Raw genomic sequence first — 7,500 nt, 5'->3', positions numbered from 1 at the left:
AGTCCCGTTGTTCGTAGTCCAGGAGATCCGACTCTGGTCACCCGCGCCAGGTTTAGTTGGCGGCAGATATAGGGTGAATCCAACATCCGAGCCCTCACTGCTGGATTAAACAGCAGGGGCTCGGCGAGGAAACCAATCCCCATCGTCGCCTGTCCTTTCCTGGTCGCGGAGACCTGTCTCCAGGTCCTTAGTAAGTCCCGGTAGTATGCTGGCAGCACAGAGAAGCCTCTACCTAACCCCTCGGGCCTGAGATACAATTGCCGGTCATACCCCATATTGCGCAGCTGGCGAAAGAAACTGGTTGCCAGCTGGCACCACTGCGGAGACGGATCTGCGAATAGGTATCTCTGCAGGTATTGGAGGCAGAAAGTGTGTATCTGGGAGCGGACACACACCACTCCCTGTCCACCCTCTTCCAGAGGGAGGCATGCAACACCCGCAGAGACCCAATGCTTCCCCATCCAGAGAAAGTCCAGCAACTTCCTTTGGATCTTGCTGACAAATTCAGGGGTTGGACCCATGGCTATCAGCCGGTGCCACAGCTGACTGGCCACCAGCTGGTTGAGTCCTTTCCCTGAGGGAAAGCATTTTCGACAGACACGCCCACGTCCCCAGACGAGCGATGACTCGTTCTTCAAAATCACTGAAGTTTTCTGAGGCGGGGTTCTCCGCAGCAGACAGGTACTTGAGAGTATCACTCCCCCACGAGACATTACGAAAAGTGGGGAGCACCTGTAAGGGACCTACCAAAAGGCCGGAGCACTTGGACCAGTTGATCCGAGCTGAAGAGGCCGCGGGGTAGACCTCTTGGCACGCTTGTGCCCGCTCCAGATCAACTAGGTCCTGGGCCACGAGGAGCACATCATCGGCATAGGCCGAAAGGACTACCCGCATGTCGGGCTCCCGCAGCACCAGCCCGGTGAGCCGCCTCCTCAGTAGGCAGAGGAAGGGCTCGATGGCCAGCACGTACAGTTGCCCGGACAGGGGTCATCCTTGACGTACTCGCCGACCAAATGCCAAAGGTGCCGTCAGGGACCAATTCATCTTCACCAGACACTCTGCAGAGGCGTACAGCATCTGGAGAAGGCCCACAAATTGTGGGCCAAAGCCAAACGCCTGCAGGGTCTGTATGAGGTAACGGTGATCCACCCTGTCAAACGCCTTCTCCTGATCTAGGCACAGGAAGGCGAGTGACAGACCAGTCCTCTGCGCGTGGTGCAGTACGTCCTGAACAAGAAAAATGTTGGCATGAATGCTCCGGCCCGGGATAGTATAGGACTGGTCGGGGTGAATCACCTCTGCCAGCACGGACTTGGGCCTCAGCGAGAGCGCTTTGGCTACGATCTTATAGTCCGTGCTGAGCAGTGAGACCGGTCGCCAGTTAGAGATCTGGCGGAGATCCCCCTTCTTCGGCAGCAGAGACAATACTGCCCGCTGACATGAAAAGGGGCATCTCACCGGTCTCCAGGGCTTCGGCCAGGACCTCGGTGAAATCAGGTCCCAGCATCTCCCAGAAAAACCGGAAGAACTCCACAGTCAGCACGTCTAGCCCCGGCACTTTTCCACGGGACATGAGACTGAGGGCTTCAGAGAGCTCGGCCAGAGTCAATGGTAACTCAAGCCGCTTCCTTCCACCCTCGCTGACTGTGGGAAGACCCTGCATGCGTTTGGCTGGATGGACTCCGGAGAGAGTACAACGTAGCGGGCTCTGTCCCGGATGCTCTCCGGGTCCATCAGAGGGGTACCGTCCTCTGCCAGCAAGCACGTGACATGTTTACGGTTTCCCCTCTTTTTCTCCAGCGCGTAGAAGAGGCGCGAGGCATGACCCATCTCCCGAAGGAAGTGGATCTTCCACGTCTCGGAGAGCGCACTTCCTCTCCACGTACGCACACTGCAGGAATTGGTCCAATGCCACAGACAGCCGCTCCTCGAGATCGAGCACCTCCCCCTAAGGGCCTCGATCTCAGCATTGCGCTGTCTGCTAGCACCTTTGGCGTGCTCCTGACAAACGAGGCGCAGACGAACCTTGCCCACGTCCCACCACTTCTCAAACGTGGCAAAGTCCGTCCTGCAACCTCTGCAGGCCGTCCAAAGGTCCCGGAGCGACGTCGCGAACCCCTTGTCCTCCAACAACGTATTGTTGAAGTGCCAATAGGCGGCCGAGGGCGCTGCTGGTAGTAGCGCCACAATTGTGGTCTGAAAATGGCACCAGCCTAATGGCACTGGACTAGGCTCGCGACAGGCTGTGGTTGGATATATACAGCCCGTCGATCCGGGACCAGGATATCCTTTCACCCATATACACCCTAACATGGGTGAACTCAGTGGATGCCCCGGGATGTTGTTCTCGCCAGACGTCTACCAAGGAGTTGCGGGCGATGATCTCCCGCAGGGTCGACGCAGAGTACAGGTGTGGCTCCGGACCATTCCGATTAAGAGCCTCGAGGGTGCAGTTGAAATCACCCCCGACCACCTCGTATTCGTCCGCGTCGACTGTCTCCAGGTATTCAGTCTTGACAAAGGACTGAATTCTCAAGGGTCCGGTGGCAGGAACATATACGTTCAAGAAATTGAACGTGTAGTTCTCGTGCCGGACCCTGAGATGCAACAGGCGGCCTGGAACAACAGTTTTGTCAAGCAGTAGCTCTGGCTGAAAGGACTCCGAGAACAGGGTCACCTCCCCACTAGATGACGAAGTGAGGTGGCTGAAGAAAACCCTGCCTCGCCACTCCAGATGCCAGCTGGCTTCGGCCTCTGGAGTGGTATGGGTTTCTTGCAGGAGTCACAGAATACCCTCCCTTCTGTAAAAAGGAGAGTACCTGGAACCTGCGAAACCCATTCCTACAGCCATTTGCATTAAGCGTACTGATGCTCAAAGCCATTGGTTGTAAGCATTTTCCTTGTGCTTCCCACAGGCGCTCAGGGTGCTGAATCCTGAGTAGCCACGTGGGCTCGCAACAAGTGGTAAAACTTCCAGGCGCGAACATGGTCAAGGGTCCCGGAGTTTTTGGCCCTGTGGTTGTCCCTCATATTCCATGAGAGTGGAGAATGAGTGAGGCATCCTTCCACCTCTCGAGGGCCAACAGCACCTTCATGCTTCTCTGCCCGTAGAGGGTACTTTCCAAGAACTCAGCTAGTTCCTGGGCAGGGATAACGGGGGTCAAGGAGTCCACTGACTCCGCGGTGCCAGAGGACTCCTTCTCACTGAGCCCCAAATCCCCAAATGATCTCAAAACCCCCGCCCTTCCCTGCGGGGGTTAATTTTCTCAGCCTTAGAATAGGCCCCCCCTTTGGTGTTTTCACGGGGGGTCCATTGTACCCTCTACGTTTGGTCCCGGGGTGGAAAGTTCAGGGGCAGCTGGTGGTGGTGGTTGGGTGGAGGTAGTGGCCCCCTGAGTGACCTTGGGGGCCACAGAGGCACGCAGTGCCTTCACCGCTTCCTCCACCGCCACCTGGGCAGATGAGATGTCACAGGGGCCTGCAGTAATCGTGGGAGGGTACTCCTCGCGAGCACCCATGGGGAGGGTCCATCCCAGAAGGCGCCTCCAGTAGAGAGCCCAATGAAGACTCCCCACAAAGAAGGCCCACATCAGACGCCTCCTCGATGTAATTTGGAGCGCTCGCCAAAACACTCCCACCCATATCTGCCTCCCTGCTCCATCCCCCACACCCCCAACCACCCCCTTAATCCCACTCCCAGAGCCATCCACGGGGGTCAGCCCAAGTTCATCCCCCTCCTCCGGTAACGTGAGCTGGGGCGTAGTCCCAGGTGTGCCCCCCGAAGGCGGCACAGCCGGAGGGGGATCCTGGCCGACCCCCGAGTCCCCGAAGACAGCTGCATCCGGTGTGGTAGATCCACCAAAACACAAGTCCCCGGGGACTACCTTCCAACTGAGGGGGGTATTGAAGGCTCCAGAATGTCTATGTCAAGGGGCAAGGCCCCATGCTGCTGAGCACTCTGGCCTTCCACCCCAGAGACGCTGGGTACCTACCTCCCTTTCCCCTCTCACTTCCTCCAGATCCCCAAGGGGGAGAGGCTGTATTTTCGTGGGGATCTGAAGTGGGATCCGGCCCACGCTGGCTGATCCTAACCAGTGGGCCGGACCAGGCCACCCTGTGCGGAACTGAAGCTATGTTCCGCTTCGGAGGTCTTCAGAGGGTGAACTTAGTACGGTTCACGCTCCTCGTCCTCAGCCACCCTCTTGTCAGTTTTAACTTCTTCCTGGGGAATTGATTCCCAGGAGAGGGTGCCGCTGCCTCCCCAGCAGGAGTTTCCTCCCGTTCCCCCGCACCCTGTACGGTGCCTACATGGGGGGGTAGAGTGTTCTTGGGGGAGACAGTAACAACAGAGGGTGGGCTGTACCAGGGTGGCCTTTTTCTTCTCCCTCTGGTTTTTGGGGAGAGGTGCAGACGTCACTGTCCGAGATGGGGCGAGCGACATCTCCTACGGCCCTAGGGTGGACCTGAGCCCTCGAGGGCCCCGCTGTGGTGGGCACAGCGGTACAGGGTGTCTTGCAGAGCACATGGGGGGGAGGGGGGCGAGAGGCACATGGGGGGAGGGAGGGGGAGGAGGAAGAAGAAGGGGACGAGAGGCACATGGGGGAGGGAGGAGGAAGAAGGGGACGAGAGGCACATGGGGGGAGGGGAGGAGGAGAGGGGACGAGGAGGGGAAGGGGACTGAGAGGAGGGGGAAGTGGACGAGAGGAGGGGGAAGTGGACGAGAGGAGGGGGAAGGGGACTGAGAGGAGGGGGAAGGGGACGAGAGGAGGGGGAAGGGGACGAGAGGAGGGGGAAGGGGACGAGAGGAGGGGGAAGGGGACGAGAGGAGGGGAAGGGGACGAGAGGAGGGGGAAGGGGACGAGAGGAGGGGGAAGGGGACGAGAGGAGGGGGAAGGGGACGAGAGGAGGGGGAAGGGGACGAGAGGAGGGGAAGGGACGAGAGGAGGGGAAGGGACGAGAGGAGGGGGAAGGGAGACGAGAGGAGGGGGAAGGAGACGAGAGGAGGGGAAGAGACTAGAGGGATGGGGGAAGGAGACGAGAGGAGGGGGAAGGAGACGAGAGGAGGGGGAAGGAGACGAGAGGAGGAGGAAGGGGGCGAGAGGAGGGGAAGGGGGCGAGAGGAGGAGGAAGGGGCGAGAGGAGAGGAAGGGGGGCGAGAGGAGGAGGAAGGGGGCGAGAGGAGGAGGGAGGAAGGGGAGGAGAGGAGGAGGAAGGGGACGAGAGGCACATGGGGGGGAGAGGAGGAAGGGACGAGAGGCAAATGGGGGACGAGAGAGGAAGGGGACGAGAGGCAAATGGGGGACGAGAGGAGAAGGGGACGAGAGGCAAATGGGGGACGAGAGGAGGAAGGGGACGAGAGGCACATGGGGAGAGGAAGAAGGGGACGAGAGGTAGTGGATGAGAAGCATGGGGAGGAGCATATGGGGGGGAGGGGACAAGAGGCACATGGGGGAGGGAGGGGGAGGAAAGGGACAAGAGGCATATGGAGGAGGAGGAAGGGGACGAGAGGCACATGTGGTGGGGAGAGGAGGAAGGGGACGAGTAGCACATGGGGGGGAGAGGAGGAAGGGGACGAGAGGCACATGGGGGGGAGAGGAGGAAGGGGACAAGAGGCACATGGGGAGAGAGGAGGAAGGGACGAGAGGCACATGGGGGGAGAGGAGGAAGGGTACGAGAGGGGGAGAGGAGGAAGGGGACGAGAGGCACATGGGGGGGAGAGGAGGAAGGGACGAGGCACATGGGGGGGGGGGAGAGGAGGAAGGGGACGAGAGGCACATGGGGGGGGAGAGGAGGAAGGGGACGAGAGGCACATGGGGGGGGGAGGAGAGGAGGAAGGGACGAGGGCACATGGGGGAGAGGAAGAAGGGGACGAGACGGTAGTGGATGAGAAGCATGGGGAGGAGCATATGGGGAGGAAGGAGACGAGAGGCACATGGGGGGAGAGGAGGAAGGGGACGAGAGGCACATGGGGGAGGAGGAGGAAGAAGGGGACGAGAGGAGGGGGAAGGGGACAAGAGGAGGGGGAAGGGGACGAGAGGAGGGGGAAGGGGACGAGAGGAGGGGAAGGGGACGAGAGGAGGGGAAGGAGACGAGAGGAGGGGGAAGGAGACGAGAGGAGGGGGAGGAGACGAGAGGAGGGGGAAGGAGACGAGAGGAGGGGGAAGGAGACGAGAGTGGGGGAAGGAGACGAGAGGAGGGGGAAGGGGGCGAGAGGAGGAGGAAGGGGGCGAGAGGAGGAGGAAGGGGCGAGAGGAGGAGGAAGGGGGCGAGAGGAGGAGGAAGGGGGCGAGAGGAGGAGGAGGGGGCGAGAGGAGGAGGAAGGGAGAGGAGGAGGAAGGGGAGGAGAGGATGAGGAAGGGGAGGAGAGGAGGAGGAAGGGGACGAGAGGCACATGGGGGGGAGAGGAGGAAGGGACGAGAGGCAAATGGGGGACGAGAGGAGGAAGGGGACGAGAGGCAAATGGGGGACGAGAGGAGGAAGGGGGACGAGAGGCACATGGGGGAGAGGAAGAAGGGGACGAGAGGTAGTGGATGAGAAGCATGGGGAGGAGCATATGGGGGGGGAGGGGACAAGAGGCATATGGGGGGAGGAAGGGGACAAGAGGCACATGGGGGAGGGAGGGGGAGGAAAGGGACAAGAGGCATATGGAGGAGGAGGAAGGGGACGAGAGGCACATGTGGGGGGGAGAGGAGGAAGGGGACGAGTAGCACATGGGGGGAGAGGAGGAAGGGGACGAGAGGCACATGGGGGGAGAGGAGGAAGGGGACGAGAGGCACATGGGGAGAGAGGAGGAAGGGACGAGAGGCACATGGGGGGGAGAGGAGGAAAGGTACGAGAGGGGGAGAGGAGGAAGGGGACGAGAGGCACATGGGGGGGAGAGAGGGAAGGGGACGAGGCACATGGGGGGGAGGGAGAGGAGGAAAGGGGACGAGAGGCACATGGGGGGGGAGAGGAGGAAGGGGACGAGAGGCACATGGGGGGGGAGAGGAGGAAGGGGACGAGAGGCACATGGGGGGGGAAGGAGGAGGAAGGGGACGAGAGGCACATGGGGGGGAGAGGAGGAAGGGGACGAGAGGCACATGGGGGGGGGAGAGGAGGAAGGGGGACGAGAGGCACATGGGGGGGAGAGGAGGAAGGGACGAGAGGCACATGGGGGGGGAAGGAGGAAGGGGACGAGAGGCACATGGGGGGGGGAAGGAGGAGAAGGGGACGAGAGGCACATGGGGGGGAGGAAGAGGGACGAGAGGCATATGGGGGAGGAGAGGCATATGGGGAGGAGAGGCATATGGGGGAGGAGGAGGCATATGGGGGGAGTGAGGGGGGGAGGAGGAGGAAGGGGACGAGAGGCAATGAGGAGGAGGAAGGGGACGAGAGGCATATGGGGGGGGAGGAGGAAAGGGATGAGAGCATGGTGGGGAGGAGGGGGGGATGAGAGGCATATGGGGGTAGAGGAGGAGGGGTATGATAGATTTTACTCGATCATAAATGAATTTCAGAGAA

At 60.8% G+C, this 7,500-nt stretch overlaps 1 protein-coding gene across 6 annotated transcripts in view; it reads right to left on the bottom strand.

Moving 5' to 3' along the window:
• The window catches only part of LOC142487220 (uncharacterized), a 52,233-nt gene that overhangs the window by 17,895 nt on the left and 26,838 nt on the right, over positions 1-7,500 (bottom strand). The gene's annotated exons all lie outside the window — the stretch shown is intronic.

Source organism: Ascaphus truei, chromosome 2 (assembly GCF_040206685.1).
Source record: "Ascaphus truei isolate aAscTru1 chromosome 2, aAscTru1.hap1, whole genome shotgun sequence".
Taxonomy (NCBI): Eukaryota; Metazoa; Chordata; class Amphibia; order Anura; family Ascaphidae; genus Ascaphus; species Ascaphus truei.
This window is presented reverse-complemented; position numbering and strand designations above follow the sequence as displayed.